Source organism: Hyla sarda, chromosome 10, assembly GCF_029499605.1.
Source record: "Hyla sarda isolate aHylSar1 chromosome 10, aHylSar1.hap1, whole genome shotgun sequence".
Taxonomy (NCBI): Eukaryota; Metazoa; Chordata; class Amphibia; order Anura; family Hylidae; genus Hyla; species Hyla sarda.
Window position 1 is genome coordinate 22,260,854 of NC_079198.1, and position 17,101 is coordinate 22,277,954.

Sequence of the window (17,101 nt, forward strand, 5' to 3'; positions counted from 1 at the left end):
CAGAAAGTTAAACATATTTGTAAATTACTTTTATTAAAAAATCTTAATCCTTCCAGTACTTATTAGCTGCTGAATGCTACGGAGGAAATTCCTTTCTTTTTGGAACACTGATGACATCACAAACACAGTGCTCTCTGCTGACATCTCACATGTCACTTTTAGCAACCATGCATAGCAGATGCATAACAGATGTATGCTAAGGGCAGCATGGTGGCTTCATGGTTAGCATTGCTGCCTTGCAGTGCTGGGGACTTGGGTTCAAATCCCACTAAGGACAACAATAAATAAAGCGTTATTATTATTATCATAACATCAGCAGAGAGAACTGTGGTCGTGATGTCACCAGAGAGCATTTCAAAAAGAAAAGAATTTCCTCTGTAGTATTCAGCAGCTAATAAGTACAGGAAGGATTAAGATTTTTTAATAGAAGTAATTTACAGATATATTTACTTTCTGCCACCAGTTGATTTAAAAGAAAAAAGGTTCTCACAGGAGTACCCCTTTAAAGGGGTGTTCCAGGATTTTTCTTATTTGACTATGCTACAGGGGCTGTAAAGTTAGTGTAGTTCATAATATAGTGTCTGTACCTGTGTGTGACGGTGGTCTCGCAATTCTTCTGTAATTTTTGACCCAATATTTATTTTTAACAGCATACAAAATTACTCAGTTCTTGAGTTTTCTCAGGTTGCAGTGCGGCTGAGACATGACATCACTAGTCAGATGTGCAAAGGGAGCCTGTCCTGCTTCAATGGGTGGAGAGTCCGCTGGGTGGGAGGGAGATTATTCTGCAACTAATTGTATATTTGCAACAGTTGTAGGCACCCTGGTTAGAAAACACTGGTCTTTTGAATGGAATGCAGCTCATTTGTGTTTCAATGGGTGGAGGGGCTGATGTGTGTGAGAGGGAGGAAAGTGACCTCACACTTACAAACAAGGAAATATGGGATTTGTAGTTTGAGAGAATGAACTCCAACAGGAAATACCCTGTTTACAAAAAGCTAGCCACAGTGCTATGCTAATCTCACAACATAGCCATTTAGCCCCAAGACAAGCGCAGATCCTTTCTAAGCATGTCCATTACTGTCTGCCAGGTACGTACTAAAATCACCTTATGGTGGAGAACCCTTTCATTTAGAAATTTTCCACATTTTTGTAGGTTTTACAGATTGTTTTGAGTAATCCATTCTAGCGGTTATTTGCTAATGTTCTTTTATGTATCTAAGAAGCACAGAGAGAAACATATGTCGCTAGTATGTCTTCCATCTTTTCTCATGTCTCTTGTATTTTTGCACGATCTGTCCCATAGTACACTGTTTTTTGTTCATACTTTGTAACTCCACCCAAGGGTGTAACTATAGGGGATGCAGTGATAGAAGTAGGATTAGGGCCATGGTGTCCAAGGGGGCCCAAAGGCAAATCAATGGCACATGGTAGACGTGGGGCCCTGATATAGATTCTGCATTGGGTTCCAGAAGCTAGTTACGCCTCTGACTTCACCTGCACTAAAGTAAGTGAGTGGGGTAATGTAGAGACAAACGGCCATGACATGGGAGGAAGCTACCGATAACCTGCAGGACTGCACTGACTTTTATGATTTTTTTTTTTACCTTCTCTGAAAAAAAAACATAATAGAATATCTCTGTATGTGGTAACCTAGATCCACCAAAAACAAAGAAAGTTTGAAGCACAGAATTGTTTGCTTCTTTTAATCAAATAATCCAGAATGACCTGCGGTGATACGGGAGGACACGCGCCTTGCCTGATATTTAGTGAGGCGGTTGGGTAAACATTTTTTTTAATTACCATCTCAGAAACAACCTATTTAAATTCACATTAACCTATTGATATCTAGATCTTCTCTGGCCTTTGACTTCCTGTCTGTATCTTTTTGCTAAACGTATTTGTACAGATAAGAGGCATCAGGTCTGCAAACAGTAAGCAGCGAGCTACAATTATAGAAAGATAAAAAATTGAAGTCATATAATGTGGTTGTATAAATTGGCAGAGCAATATAAGATTTAATCACAGATAAAAAGCAGATTTGTAAGTATAATATACTGCTCTACATAATGGGGTTATAAAATTGTTGGCCTATGCTCAAGATCGGCCATCAATATCAGATTCCTGGCGGTCCAGCTCCCAGCACCACTCATAATCAGCTGTTTGAAGGGGCTTCCGGGATGGCGTAAGTGCCGCCTGAGACCCACTGTGATCGCAAGCCCTAAGCCAGTGATGTGCATGGCAGCGCAGGGGTCACTCCCTGGCTGTCAATCAAATCTGACTCTTTCACTGCATTAGTCTATGCAGTGAATGAGCCAGATGGAGAGTGAAGAGCGCTTCTGGGCATTTTGCCGGCTTATAACTCGCAATCGCAGTGGGTCTCAGGACCAGAAATGGCGCGATCTAAACTTTTCACATGTCTGCATGACAAATCAGAAGAATTCTTTCAAATGACAGTAATGCTTTCACATCCTCTCTTCAGGATCCCCATGTCTTTGCCAGAGTGTAAAATAGCTACAAAGAGTGTCTCCCACTCTGAAGGACCTATCCCGTTCTGTATTACACAGATAAGACCTCGTTCACATTGCCGTTGGCTATTCGGAGTTCCGTCGGCAATCCGGCCAGAAGGACGGGAGTTTAGCAGAAAAAAAAATAGTGCAAGCACTATTTTTATCACTGCTAAATTCCTGCAAAATTACCAGATCACAGATGTATCCCATGCAAGTGAATGGGGTCCGTTGGGACCTGGTAGTAGCCGTTTGCATCTGACTCGTTTAAGGGGTCCAATTGGCTTAAAATAAAAAATAGCCGATCGGACCCTTAATGGGTCGGATGTGAACGGCAATGTGAACCTAGCCTTACCCACTGATTTAAGTAGACACTCTTGACTCATTGTAATGAATAATTTCCCCTGTGGTGGCGCTGTAGGAAAACTAAACACTTACTGCAAAGATTTAGGAGACGAGAGGGGAGAAAAAGGTGCAGGGGGCGCTCCCTGAGAGAAATGTTGTTACGCCGAGCGCTCCGGGTCCCCGTTCCTCCCCGGAGCGCTCGCCTCATCCTCGTTGTTGCAGCGCCCCGGTCAGATCCACTGACCGGGTGCGCTGCGGTCCCGCCTCCAGCCGGGATGCGATTCGCGATGCGGGTGGCGCCCGCTCGCGATGCGCACCCCGGTCCCCGTACCTGACTCGCTCTCCGTCGGTCCTGTCCCGGCGCGCGCGGCCCCGCTCCCTAGGGCGCGCGCGCGCCGGGTCTCTGCGATTTAAAGGGCCAGTGCACCAATGATGGTGCCTGGCCCAATCTTCCCAATTAGCTTAATTAGTTTCCACCTGTGCACTCCCTACTTATACCTCACTTCCCCTGCACTCCCTTGCCGGATCTTGTTGCCCTTGTGCCTAGTGAAAGCGTTCCCTTGTTTGTTCCTAGCCCGTGTTCCAGACCTCCTGCCGTTGCCCCTGACTACGATCCTTGCTGCCTGCCCCGACCTTCTGCTACGTCCGACCTTGCTTCTGTCTACTCCCTTGTACCGCGCCTATCTTCAGCAGTCAGAGAGGTTGAGCCGTTGCTAGTGGATACGACCTGGTCACTACCGCCGCAGCAAGACCATCCCGCTTTGCGGCGGGCTCTGGTGAAAACCAGTAGTGACTTAGAACCGGTCCACTAGCACGGTCCACGCCAATCCCTCTCTGGCACAGAGGATCCACCTCCTACCAGCCAGGATCGTGACAGTAGATCCGGCCATGGATTCCGCTGAGGTGCCGCTGTCAAGTCTTGCCGACATTTTCACGATGATCACCCAACAAAATCACCAGCTGGCATACTTGTCCTCCGTGAAACAGCAACTGAAGTCACAGTTACAGCAGCTGCTGCCACTGACACAGCAGCTGCAACTGCAACAACCATCTCCTCCGCCGTCTCCTGCAACTCCTCCGCAGCGTCCGGCCATGGATTCCGCTGAGGTGCCGCTGTCAAGTCTTGCCGACATTTCCACGATGATCACCCAACAAAATCACCAGCTGGCATACTTGTCCACCGTGACACAGCAACTGAAGTCACAGTTACAGCAGCTGCAACTGCAACAACCATCTCCTCCGCCGGCTCCTGCAACTCCTCCGCAGCAACCGGCCGCTCCTAACCCCTGCTTGTCCCTGCCGGACAAATTTGATGAGGACTCTAGACTCTGCCGTGGTCTCCTTTCTGGAAAGGCCTTGTCTGGGGCCACACCACTCTGGGACCGCAATGATCCTGCCACAGCCACAGTCCAGTCCTTCTTCGCTGAGGTCCGTGGTGTCTTCGAGGAGCCTGCCCGAGCTTCTTCTGCCGAGACTGCCCTGCTGAACCTGGCCCAGGGTGTTTCTTCCGTTGGCGAGTACGCCATTCAGTTCCGTGCTCTTGCTTCCGAGTTGTCCTGGAATAGTGAGGCTCTCTGCGCGACCTTTAAAAAAGGCCTATCCAGCAACATTAAAGATGTTCTGGCCGCACGAGAGACTCCTGCTAACCTACATGAACTCATTCATCTTGCCACTCGCATTGACATGCGTTTTTCCGGATGGCGTCTGGAGCTCCGCCTGGATATGGACTTTGTTCGCACGAGGCGTTTTTTCTCCCCGGCTCCTCTCTCCTCTGGTCCTCTGCAAACCGTTCCTGTGCCTCCCGCCGTGGAGGCTATGCAAGTTGACCGGTCTCGCTTGACACCTCAAGAGAGGACACGACGCCGCATGGAGAATCTTTGCCTGTACTATGCCGGTACCGAACACTTCCTGAAGGATTGTCCTATCCGTTCTCCCCGCCTGGAAAGACGTACGCTGACTCCGCACAAAGGTGACACAGTTCTTGATGTCAACTCTGCTTCTCCACGCCTTACTGTGCCTGTGCGGATATCTGCCTCTACCTTCTCTACTATGGCCTTCTTGGATTCCGGATCTGCAGGAAATTTTTTTTTGGCCTCTCTTATCAACAGGTTCAACGTCCCTGTGACCAGTCTCGCCAGACCCCTCTACATCAATTGTGTTTACAATGAAAAATTGGACTGTCTCGTGCGTTACCGCACGGAACCCCTCCTAATGTGCATCGGACCTCATCACGAAAAAATTTAGTTTTTTTTCCTCAGGTTCTTTGGCCCCAAGAAGAGGGGGAGACCCAAGGGGGGGGGTACTGTTACGCCGAGCGCTCCGGGTCCCCGTTCCTCCCCGGAGCGCTCGCCTCATCCTCGTTGTTGCAGCGCCCCGGTCAGATCCACTGACCGGGTGCGCTGCGGTCCCGCCTCCAGCCGGGATGCGATTCGCGATGCGGGTGGCGCCCGCTCGCGATGCGCACCCCGGTCCCCGTACCTGACTCGCTCTCCGTCGGTCCTGTCCCGGCGCGCGCGGCCCCGCTCCCTAGGGCGCGCGCGCGCCGGGTCTCTGCGATTTAAAGGGCCAGTGCACCAATGATGGTGCCTGGCCCAATCTTCCCAATTAGCTTAATTAGTTTCCACCTGTGCACTCCCTACTTATACCTCACTTCCCCTGCACTCCCTTGCCGGATCTTGTTGCCCTTGTGCCTAGTGAAAGCGTTCCCTTGTTTGTTCCTAGCCCGTGTTCCAGACCTCCTGCCGTTGCCCCTGACTACGATCCTTGCTGCCTGCCCCGACCTTCTGCTACGTCCGACCTTGCTTCTGTCTACTCCCTTGTACCGCGCCTATCTTCAGCAGTCAGAGAGGTTGAGCCGTTGCTAGTGGATACGACCTGGTCACTACCGCCGCAGCAAGACCATCCCGCTTTGCGGCGGGCTCTGGTGAAAACCAGTAGTGACTTAGAACCGGTCCACTAGCACGGTCCTCGCCAATCCCTCTCTGGCACAGAGGATCCACCTCCTACCAGCCAGGATCGTGACAAATGTATTCACTGATGTGCACCCTCCACCACACCAACAGTGATATATCGACCTTGGAGGGGCCGCACTGGGACCTGTGCAGCCCTAGTGTTGGATGAGCTGCTGCTCTCCCACCGGCATCGAGCTCCTAAATAAGGAGCCGATATGCAATGTGAGGGGAAAGGGTGGAAAGAAGCCGGTACAGTGGAGGCGCTGCTCGAGTGGTGAAATTACTGAGAAACTCAGGCGGTGCAGGATAACCATTTTTATTGAAATTAATTGGGACAACGCGTTTCGGCATCTGCTGATGCCTTCCTCAGGTCCACTTAACAATTCTAAAATAATAAAAGAAGGTATATCTGTATATCTCAAACTGATTATATACATACATCTTGATCAAAAAACATATGGACGGTGTTAGGTCTGGTACAGAAGATATGTATATATTTTTTTTTCGAGGTGGTGAGAAACGTTCGGGTGCTGCCGCCCTCTTGGACCCCAGAAAAACGGGGTTCTTGTACCATCCTACACGCTGGTAGGTGGTATATGTAGCTAGGAGATGAGAGGGGAGAAAAAGGTGCAGGGGGCGCTCCCTGAGAGAAATGTATTCACTGATGTGCACCCTCCACCACACCAACAGTGATATACCGACCTTGGAGGGGCCGCACTGGGACCTGTGCAGCCCTAGTGTTGGATGAGCTGCTGCTCTCCCACCGGCATCGAGCTCCTAAATAAGGAGCCGATATGCAATGTGAGGGGAAAGGGTGGAAAGAAGTCGGTACAGTGGAGGCGCTGCTCGACCCTTCTTTCCACCCTTTCCCCTCACACTGCAAAGATTTGACATTTTTGATTGCTGAGGGTCCTAGCTAGGGGACACCCTGTAATCAGCTTATTTTTAAAGGGACCCTTATAAATAAAAAGGATTGCCCAAGGCAGATAACCAGCGCTGTATCTAGCACCAGACGCTAGACTTGCCTAACTTCCTCTCCTGCCTTGGGAGATAGGGTAGTGTGTTATGGAGAGAGGGGGATATCTCTGGCCAGCTGATCCGCAGTGTGACGGGTTGACCAAGAGAACCAGGAAGAAGACTGCGGCGGCACTACTGGGACACCGAGGGAGCAGCAGCAAGTGAGTCCCCTTTGTATTATATTCTGGCAGCCTGGGCATAATGGCCACACACATATTTCTGCATAGGACTTCTCCTGTTTAACGTAATTTATATTGGATTTTTTCATACGAATTAAACAAAAGGAACATTTCAACAACGACTTTAGAATGTACAGTAATATAGAACAAATTAACATATATTTGTCCATATAAAGACAAGATAATTAATAACGCATGTGTTGGAATTTTTTTTTTGCAATATATATATATATATATATATATATATATATATATATAAACATATGATCGTTTATGCATAGGACTTCTCATTTGCCTGCCTTGTCGTAATTTTTAGACAGGAGATACAGAGAACATGAAAGGATAGTGATCTTCTAATGGGGTTCAGACCTCAAGCAACGTTGTTTTCATGACTTCTAACTTTTAACATCTAAAGGAGTAGCATAACCTGCATTAAAGTCCATCTGGCTGTAGTCAGCATCCCAGTTATCTATGGCCACTGAATCCAGGACAGGGCTGGGGGAGGGGGAACCCAGTTCTAGAGATGGCTGTCCCAGTGGTGGGGCCAAAATCTATCAGATGTCAATGTATATCCTATGGGTATGACATAAATGCCTCAGATGGGAATACCCCAATTATACACAGGCTATAGGATGTTCAAAATACAATGATCCCTCAACTTACAATGGCCTCAACATACAATGGTCTTTTCTGGACCATTGTAACTTGAAACCAGACTCACCATACAATGCTATGGAATATGCAAAACATGTCAATGACTGGAAGAACCGACCAATCAGAATGGATATTTCACTGGTAAAACCTATGTATTCCTAAAGTGCATGCACTGACTGGTGTCTGGTAGCGCCCCCTACAGTACAGGGAGGTATTACTTGTTCTGTACTCTTTACCTGTGCCAGGGTTAGCTGCTCCTTTGGGCATCAGGTGAGGGCGGCTCCATTTTCCTTTTTTTAGGACATTGCGTGTTCTGTACCAGTGTTTCCCAAAGAGGTTGCCTCCAGCTGTTGCAAAACTACAACTCCCAGGAAGCTGGGAGATGTAGTTTTGCAACAGCTTAAGGCGCCTGGTTGGGAAACACTGAAATAGACAGTGATTACAGCTCCCAGCAGATCTTTCTTACTTTTAGGTTTAAGGATTTGCTTTATCTGTATTAGTTATTTACTTATTTTTCTTTAATTCTCACTTTTTCCTATTTTTGGATGACATTTTGGTGGCTTCAGAACCAATTACCAGGTTTCCATGGAGTTATGGACTCAACATACGATGGTTTCAACATACATTGGTCATCCTGGAACTAATTAATATTGCAACTTGAGGGACCACTGTAGTTACTTTTGCCTTGTCCTCTGTCCTAAAGTTGCTTGATACTCATCGGATGTCTAACATACCGCCAACTTATGGCAACTGAAAACTCAAAGAAGCGGAAGTCATGAACTGCCAGTTCAATTGTGTATTTTCCACAATACCAGAATATGTTAGAATCCTGATGCAGCTTTTCTTTCAGTAATTCCACCAGTGCTGTGGAGTTGGAGTCGAGGAGTTGGACGAAATTTTGGGTGCCTGGAGTCGGAGTCGGCAAACAAAGTCGGAGTCGGCAAAGCAAGTTTAAATGTCCCAATTCACAAAAAGTTATAAATTAATGACTTCTCTACTGTAAGAATAAAGACCAATGCATGCAGTGCCTCACGTAACCGCAAAACGAACACGTTAAGTGACTGTGAAGAAGCTTTTCATGTGCTTCACTATATGGCACGCAACGCACAATTAGGAGCGGCAATACTTATACTTTCCATAGTGTTGTGTTCTGCTGTTACAGGGAACCCATGGGTAACCTAGCCTCTCACTGATAAGGGATTAAGTAAATATGTTTTTTGCAGGACTAGAGACACTTGTATAAGTGAAGGGAATGGAGGGTCAATAGTTCAAGACTGAAGCTGTAAACCATTGGAAAAACTGCTGCCATTCAGCTATGGCTATAAAAACTTGTAAACTCTGATAGTTAGCTTAAACTTTAAACATGACTGTGGGATTCTACTAGGGAAATCATGTTTTATAATAAATGCCCCTTCCTGGATCCTCCCACTGCCCTTTCTTCAGCAGCAGATCAGCACACAAAAAGGAGAAGGCAGCAGCTTCTGCCCAACTACTTCTCTCTGCTAGAAGAGCTTAGAAGAACTTGGTGGAACAGCTTCTTGGATTCAACTGTAAGTGTTTATAATTACATTTGCATATTAATACAGAGGAGTCGGGGAGTCGGAAGTACAAAAAAACTGCGGAGTCGGAACATTTATCTACCGACTCCACAGCCCTGAATTCCACAACTAGACCTTTTCCCTTCCATGACACTGGCTCCATCCAAAACAAAATTCACAAGTGTTTTTATTAAACATTCCTTTGAGAGATCATACAAATTGAAACATTTCATATTTGCATCAGTAATTGATTCAGCCCCCTGGTTTTCCAAAGAAACCAAATCCAAAAAACAAAACACCATTTTTTGCTGTTCTCAATGGACACGCTCACTCCTGAAAGCGATGGAGAAAAGCTACAAAAAAGGGCCTTGAAATATATTTTATTATTTCCTTTGTGCTGGAAAGGGTAAGTCCCACATCAACACTATTTATCATCAGTAATTGAATTAGAACATCCACAGCTGAGAAACGACGATTATTTTGCCAGATAAAAGAAGTAATTAAAAAAATTGTAATTGCCTTCACTATATGCCCTGAGTTTGTCTAGAATGATTTTCTAATATTTTCTTTTGTGCCTCTTTTATAATTTCACAAGTGTTCAGATGTGCAGATGAGCAGAAAGTTTCTGTTCGTAAAGAGTTTAGTTTTGAGTATTCTATATGCCATTAAAGGGGTACTCCAGAGGAAACCAAATGTTTTCAGATCAACTGGTGCCATAATGTATATACAAAATTAGTAAATTGTCAGCTGCTGTTTAGTACAGAGGAAGTTGTGTAGTTCTTTCCAGTCTGACCACAGTGCTCTCTGCTGCCATCTCTGTCCCTGTCAGGAACTGTCCAGAGCATGATCTGATCCCTATAGCAAACCTCCCTGTAAACCATGCCTGCCTTGGCCCCTGTGGCCTCTGTTGTCTTCTCTGGCTGCTTGATATTCTTTGCCATTCTTCTCTCCCCTTTCCTACATCTCCCAGCAATTGATTGAGCCATGAAGGCCACAACTGACAACTTACATGTGTGGTGACCCAGTACAGGATGTTGTCCTGTCAGGTAAACATTGCCTCAGGCACTTCCAGTGTCTTTTCTGTGCCCACTACTCCAGGGTATATTTTGTTATGTCATAATGGGATTTTGTGTTGTGTGATGATTATCAGTGTTACTGCAACCTGAAGGAAAGTCCTATAGGGTAAACCAGATGATCCTGATGCCCCAGTGAGGTGACCTCACCTTAATCCCTTTGTAGTGTTGGGGGGGGGGGGGGGGGGGCGGGGGGGGGGGAGGAGTTGTTGAGTGTGGAGAGGATCATGGAGAACTCTGTGATAATCTAAGGAGGCCTGAGGAGAAGTCTAAAATCTACAGCCATCTACGCAATTTCCAAGAACCCCATCGCACAGGTACAGTTCCAAGCCTGGTGATAAACTAGAAGCTCCGGGGATTATTCTTCAGTCAGTCTAAAGTCAGCGTGGGTTGTCACAAGTCTAAAGCTAAAGTAAAATATCTGCAGCTACCATAATACAGTCAAGTGAAAGAAACTACAACTCCCAGCAAGGCAACAGGCTCCCAAGGGTTACTCTGCATCTCCCCTACTCTGATCTGTACTGTAAAGGATATTACCATCATTCCTGCCTCAGTAAAAGTAACCATAACCCTGCATCTCCATTATTGTCCCCAGCGCTTGGCCCAGGAGAACTGTCTAAACCTTGGAGCGTGGTGGTTAACACTACCCTGGCGTCACGAACGGTACAACACCCCAGTAGTACATCACACATGTCTGAAAGAATCTGCTAACATCTTGGTGTCAGATACCACGGGACACCTTCAGAGCTCTTGTGGAGTCCATGCATTGATAAGTCAGACCTGTTTTGGTGACACAAGTCGGGTAGCCCAAAATGTTATATTGTAATGTTATGGCTTATCAGTTTATATATAGCAGCTAAGGGGGGGGGGGGGGGATTTATTAGATAAATCAATGTGAGCGACCCAGACTGATATGCAATTAAAATAAGGACAAGCATCGAGCGCACATACCTCCTAGCGTGTAATTACACATGACAGAACATCATCAAAGGATACAATTATACAATTCAGACAGAAATACTGTAGAATCGCAAAGTGATTGGATAATTATTCTGACACGGCCTATTTCATAGGAATTCCATCAGGTGCAAAAAAATAAAATAAAGAAAGAAGGAGAGAAAGATCTTAGTACCGCTACAGTTAAAGTGGCACTCCACCTTAGAGAGGGCACAGACAGGGACAGCTTCACTTAGTCTGGAGCAGTGGTCTCAAACTGTGACCCTCCAGATGTTGCAAAACTTCAACTCCCAGCAGGCCCAGACAGCCAACGGCTGTCTGGGCCTGCTGGGAGTTGAAGTTTTGCAACATCTGGAGGGCCAAGGTTTGAGACCACTGCTCTAGAGCTACATGGTTATCTGGGCTGTAACAGGTGTCACTCGGCCAAAGGTCTCCGTGTCACATGGGGTTGCGCTATATGACCCACAAGTGGCCAAAGACAAGAAATCCAACATTAAAGGGGTACTCTGCTGGAAAGCATTTTTTTTTTTTTTAATCAACTGGTGCCAGAAAGTTAAACAGAATTGTAAATTACTTCTATTTAAAAATCTTAATCCTTCCAGTACTTATCAGCTGCTGTATACTACACAGGAAGTTCTTTTCTTTTTCAATTTTTTTTTCAGTCTGACTACAGTGCTCTCTGCTGACACCTCTGTCCATTTTAGGAACTGTCCAGAGTAGAAGCAAATCCCCCATAGCAAACCTCTCCTGCTCTGGACAATTCCTGATACGGACAGTAGAGAGCACTGTGGTCACACAGAAAGGAAATTCATCAAGAAAATAACTTCCTGTGGATCATACAACAGCTGATAAGTACTGGAAGGATTAAGATTTTTTTTTTAAATAAAAGTCATTTACAAATCTGTTTAACTTTCTGGCACCAGTTGATTTAAAAAAGAAGTTTTCCACCGGAGTACCCCTTTAAGATATTTTCGTTAGTCATGTTGCAGTTGCATCACATCGTGTGTAGTAACACAACTAGAGATGAGAGAACTTACAGTAAATTCGATTCGTCACGAACTTCTCGGCTCGGCAGTTGATGACTTTTCCTGCATAAATTAGTTCAGCTTTCAGGTGCTCCCGTGGGCTGGAAAAGGTGGATACATTCCTAGGAGACTCTTTCCTAGGACTGTATCCACCTTTTCCAGCCCACCGGAGCACCTGAAAGCTGAACTAATTTACGCAGGATAAGTCATCAACTGCCGAGCCGAGAAGTTCGTGACGAATCGAATTTACTGTAAGTTCGCTCATCTCTAAACACAACCACAGGGACAATCATGAATCGTGATCATGCAATGTGACCTTTGATCCTTCATGTCACACTCGCAGCCACAGTTCGCAGTGTTACGAGTCTGCATTGCGGCTAATAAGAGTGGATGCAGTTGCACTGACTTCTTAGTGATAAACTTATGTTTCCCACTTTGAACCAGCACCATGAAGCGCCCGCTCATCATATATATCAGTGATTCCCAACCTGTCGTTTTTTAGTTGTTGTAAAACCAAAACTTCCAGCATGCCCTGATCTCTGTTTCAGATGCTCTGGAGGGGTAAAGTCACTGGCTAGTGCGATGACAACTATTCCTATGATTCACTGTATATGCATTTTTATTGTTACAAATCACTTCCTTTTTCTCTCCCTTCTTTTCAGTTCGGAGGTTGAGGTCATTCAGACATAGGGAATTGTGTGTAGTATTAATTGACAATCAATCACTTTGTCGGTGTGAATCATCTCCACCATTTCCATGTATCCTTTTGATGATGACTTCCATTAATACCTCAAGAGTAAAATCAAAACCGAATGACCAGGGAGTCAGGAGTTTGTCTGGCGCAGAGAGGAACCATCAGGCAGCCAAGTAAAATCAATGGAATTATTAGATGCAACGCGTTTCGCTGCGCATGCGAAGCTTCATCAGGCATCTCAAGAGGAATCACATTCTAAGCAAACATTGCTTGCCGAGAATGTTGTGTCAGATTTTCCCAAACAAAAAATCTTTGTGCAGTACCAGGGGTCTGCTAAGGGCCCCTGGAGAACTAGTGCAAAGGGCGACATGGGACGCTTTGCCTCATTTCCCCCCATTTTATTAAAGCGTACCTGTCAGATCCCACAACAAAAAAATTATATGTTGTTCAGTACCTAATCCTGACCATCTACGTGTAATTTTTATGTCTCCATTGCCTATATTTATTATAAAAATATGTTTTTTCTTTAGCTCACAGTGTTAGAAATCCTCTCTGGGGAAGGGCCCTTGTGGTGAGAGGTGATTGGTGTGTGGTGGAAGGAGGCATGCCACTCCTTGTGGTAGTGGGAGGTGATTGGTGTGTGGTGGAAGGAGGAATGTCACTCCTTGTGGTGGTGGGAGGTGATTGGTGTGTGGTGGAAGGAGGCATGCCACTCCTTGTGGTGGTGGGAAGTGATTGGTGTGTGGTGGAAGAAGGCGTGTCCCTCCTTCTGGTGGTGGGAGGTGATTGGTGTCTCTGCTCATGCAGCCTTGTCCTTGAGTCACCTATTGTCCATGACTCATGGACAAGACTGATGCTGCTGCAGGACTGGTTAGTGTCCAATAGGTATGGGGACCCCTAGTGGTAGAATTTTTAGGAGCCGTTTTCTTTATTAAATGTTCATATAATTTTAAACTACTTACATATTACAAAAGGTCAGTAACAACATGAAAAAAGATTTTGGATCTGATAGTGCCCATTTAAGGCTCTTAAACGTTGGTTGGTTTTGGAGGAGGGGTGGGTTTGGTCTTACCTCTCTTTTAGTTCTAATTTCAGGTGCTGTTGCTGAGCCTTGTTGTTGGGCAGACTGGTTTTGGCTTCTGATTAGATCTCCATGCTTTTTTTGGGAAGTTTGGACGAATTTAAAGGGGTTGTCCGCTGCCCTGCCTTCGGAGCTCCGCTCGCAGCGTCCGGAAGTTCATTACTCCGAACGCTGTGTGCGGGCTTCCGTGTTCGAGGCCGCCCCTTCGTGACATCACGCCCGCCCCCTCGTGATGTCACACCCGCCCCCTCAACGAAAGTCTATAGGAAGGGGGCGCGACCGCTGTCACGGCCCCTTCCCATAGACGTTCGTTGAGGGGGCGGGCATGAGGTCACGAGGGGGCGGCCTCGAACACGGAAGCCCGCACACAGCGTTCGGAGTAATGAACTTCCGGACGCTGCGAGCGGAGCTCCGAAAGGCAGGGCAGCGGACAACCCCTTTAAGGATGCCCTGTTCATCCAGTCACTGGGATCAAGTCTTTTATTAGAGAGGGTTTCGTTTTGGCTGGTTGGACACGGTCTAAGATTTAATAAATTATTGGATTGTAATATTTATATATGTATTTATTGACCTAATAATAAAAAGACCCCTTTATAAAATGATGGCGGTCATATTTTATCTCTGTGTATTTATTTCAGGTGATTTATGTTCTGAGTGTTAGTGGGGGAGACGTGGGCTATGTTGTCCCATGTGCTCCCTCTCTTGAGTCCTCTCATTCTGTAAATGAGTGGTGCGTCTAGCTATATAAAATATCTCATTGTTTAAGGTAAATGATTTACAATTTACAACAATCTGTAGGTTCAGTCTGCCTCAGTGCTCCGTGGCTGAAAAGAAAGTGGCACTTTGGAATCCAAAAGATCAAAACTAGGGTCACAACCACCGATTCACCTTTAGTACATACATAATTATTCAAGTCAGTTCTGCATTGGCCAGGTCTGCAAATGTGACCCTACTTCTGATATAGGAGAAAAACTATATTTACTGCTGCTAAAATTATGTACACACTGAGACAATTGGCCTAGATGTAAAAAATTGATTTTAGATCTCCTAGATCGGCACTCGTTTTACAAGCCTATTACACAGATTGGTTATCCCATGGGCCAGGTCCAGGATTGCTTGTGTGGCCCTTTAATTCTATCGTCATACTTATTATAAAAGCTTGATGTGCGGTCAATAAACGAGGAGAAACAAGGTGAAAGCCATGTTATCAGCCGATGATCGAGCATTTGCTCATTTGTTGGCTGATATAGCTGGGCCTATTATCATTCCTAATGCATATATGGACATCGTCAGGTTCTGTTCACATCTCGTTTTGCGAACGCATTTGTTTATATCTCCCCATGAACCTAGTGTATGTCATAACCGTAGGCATCTTTATCCACTCAATAGGAAATTGCAGCTGTGTTGTCCTATACAAATGAATAAAGTTAAAAACATAATGCTCGGTATATTGAGGAAAGAAAGAAGTGTCCAGCGCTGGCTCTTAATCAAGGAACTGCTTTATTGAGACATCATGGTTGCCATGGGATACAACAAGGGTTCATGTAACGTGAGGCGTTTCGGCCTGCAGGGCCGAAACGCATCACTTTACATGAACCCTTGTTGTATCCCATGGCAACCATGATGTCTCAATAAAGCAGTTCCTTGATTAAGAGTCAGTGCTGGACACTTCTTTCTTTCTCCAATATTTATGTGGATTTGTCCGAGTCCAGTCCGGGCGCATCCAACAGGAGTGAGCTGGTATTCTCTGATCTTTGAATGCTCGGGCCGAAAAGCGTCACGTTACATAAACCCTTGTTGTATCCCATGGCAACCATGATGTCTCAATAAAGCAGTTCCCTGATTAAGAGTCAGCGCTGGACACTTCTTTCTCCAATATTTATGTAGATTGTCCAAGTCCAGTCCGGTCGCATCCAACAGGAGTGAGCTGGTATTCTCTGATCTTTGAATGCTCGGGCCGAAACACGTCACGTTACATAAACCTTTGTTGTATCCCATGGCAACCATGATGTCTCAATAAAGCAGTTCCTTGATTAAGAGTCAGAGCTGGACAATTCTTTCTTTCTCCAATATTTATGTGGATTTGTCCAAGTCCAGTCCGGGCGCATCCAACAGGAGTTGAGCTGGTATTCTCTGCTCTTTGAATGCTCTGTATATGTATTTTAACAGTGGGAGACTGTGGACAACATATGCCCATGAATGCAAACACAGTGGTATACATCAAAGCTGTCCGTCAGAGGTATACATTAGGAAATACTCCCGATATTTACCTCTGAAGGAAAAATACCTTGTGAACAGAACCTTAGTCTGCTTTTTTTTTTACCCTTTTTTTTATATATTGGTAGTCATCAAAGAAATGGGCAAATGTCATGACTGTTCTCATTGGACATAAGTGTCGTGAGGTTGGTTGCTCCCAGTCGCAGGAGCTTCAGCATTTTGTATTTCTGATAACCAACCATTAAGGCAGAGTATGTCAATTGATTGAGCAAACATCCCCCTCACTTGCCTCCAGGTAACTGTGTTTGCCGAGGGTGGAGAAGGAAGAAAAATGAACTGGATGACCACATCAATATTATGGTATCAACCTGCGCCCTCCCATTTATCTCAGGTCCCTTATCTGCCTCGACACTATATTCTAATAATGCTTAATGTAATGGCTCAATCATTGCACCTATGACTAATGCAGGAGGGGTGGAATTTGCGTTACCCCCAAGGAGAGCACCATCCCCGATGATGCACCAATATTGTCTGCAAACTGTATAAATAGTGCAATGTCTCTCGTGTCTTTCCTGTTATCTTCATCAGAGACCAGCAGTGAAGCCTCAGAGAAGTAGCCCTTCATTTCCCGAAGTGTAAGTACTGCTTTTTCATCTCATTTCTGCTCCAAGAAAAAGTTAAATTTAGACAAGTCCCACCATAAAAGAACCAGACATTACAATTTAGACAAGTCCCACCATATAAGAACCAGATATTACAAAATTTAGACAAGTCCCACCATATAAGAACCAGATATTACAATTTAGACAAGTCCCACCATATAAGAACCAGATATTACAATTTAGACAAGTCCCACCATATAA

General features: G+C 45.5%; 1 protein-coding gene across 1 annotated transcript in view; it reads left to right on the top strand.

Annotated features, from left to right (window-relative positions):
- Positions 1-17,101, top strand: part of SCT (secretin) — an 88,543-nt gene that overhangs the window by 59,226 nt on the left and 12,216 nt on the right. The window contains exon 2 of the mRNA XM_056541947.1: positions 16,827-16,873. The gene's annotated coding sequence lies outside the window, so the exon portion shown is untranslated. The remainder of the gene's footprint in view (positions 1-16,826; positions 16,874-17,101) is intronic.